The sequence below is a fragment of the Cynoglossus semilaevis genome, chromosome 15 (genome assembly GCF_000523025.1).
Source record: "Cynoglossus semilaevis isolate Cse_v1.0 chromosome 15, Cse_v1.0, whole genome shotgun sequence".
NCBI classification, from domain to species: domain Eukaryota; kingdom Metazoa; phylum Chordata; class Actinopteri; order Pleuronectiformes; family Cynoglossidae; genus Cynoglossus; species Cynoglossus semilaevis.
The window spans coordinates 1,056,417-1,057,929 of NC_024321.1; positions in this window are offsets into that span (position 1 = coordinate 1,056,417).

A 1,513-nucleotide genomic window follows, 5' to 3' on the forward strand; every position below is an offset into this window, starting at 1 on the left:
ATTATTATTATTATTATTATTATTATTATTATTATTATTATTATTATTATTATTATTATTATTATTATTATTATTATTATTATTATTATTATTATTATTATTATTATTATTATTATTATTATTATTATTATTATTATTATTATTATTATTATTATTATTATTATTATTATTATTATTATTATTATTATTATTATTATTATTATTATTATTATTATTATTATTATTAATAATCTGTTTTCATCTATACACAAAAAAATATTTAGCTTCACATATAATTTCAAACACCACAAAGGTGAAACTGTATACTTGTATCTTTAAAGTCTGGTGAAATATGTTACGTTTCTGTTGCAGAGATGGAAGAAATCGATGGTAAATATGATGACATCACAGCAAGTATAGATCTCTGTGATGCCTCCAGGCTCTCAGTGAACCTAACAAAATTCTCTTTTCATTTTACCTCCGTTTTATTACCATGTGCTGTAATTCTTTTCCGGAGGGGAGGGGGGCAGGGGTGAGCGTCACCCAGCAACAGCACTAACAGGGAATCACATTTAAATGCAATACGTGATTTCATATAAGTAAACAATGCATTTCAACGCATTGTTCTCTGTTCAGAGAAAATAATGAAAAAAACACAAAGTTGGAGTTAAATGCCTATTTCGAAAAAAAAATCCAAAAAATAGCTGAAAGACAGCCCTAATTGTCCCACAAAAATGTAGATCGAAAAAAAACAAACAAATGCAAAACATACTAAAAGAGAAGTATAGCTTGAAAACATGGTCAAAAAGGATATGAAAAACAAAAATATTAAGTAATCACGAACTTTTACTGGAAAATCTCCAGGAAAAAGGCTTGAAGGAAACAAATGTTGGAAGTTAGCCTTCATTACCTTAGTACCTAACAAACGGATAGAATTAGCAGCACAGTGCTAAACATGCTAAAGAAATTCAGCTTTCGTGCAGCACCAAACTCTTTTTCTGACCGAAGACCAGGCGGTACGCGTGGTGGTGTTAATATTTGAAAAAGATCTCAGGTACATGTATTTAAAAAATGTGCCGCGAGAAGTCACGAAATAATCTCGACTGCCAGGATGAAGAGGAAAAAGCAATTTTTCACGGCATAATATTACTAAGTTACAGTACTAAAAAAATTGCCAAAAATAAAAAAAGACAAAAAGACAAAAAAAAAAATATCATAGTAGTACATTAAAATGCACATGTATTGGAATATTGATATTGACAATGACAGTTGTTGCTCCATCAGTAAACTACGTGGTTAATTCCTCTTTTGTTCAGACTCATTTCAGTGACACCACCTGACCACAGGAGGCAGCAAACCCACTAAAAAAAGGAAAAATGTTCAATGTCTTTTTAAAGTGAAACAGGAATACCAGGAGTTAGCTAAAAATGCTAAGTTAAGTTAAACAAAACGGTTTTTTTTTTCAATGTTTGCACCAGTACTTTATTCAGTATTCGGCTTTATCTTTGACAAACTTCAATGTATCCAAACTTCA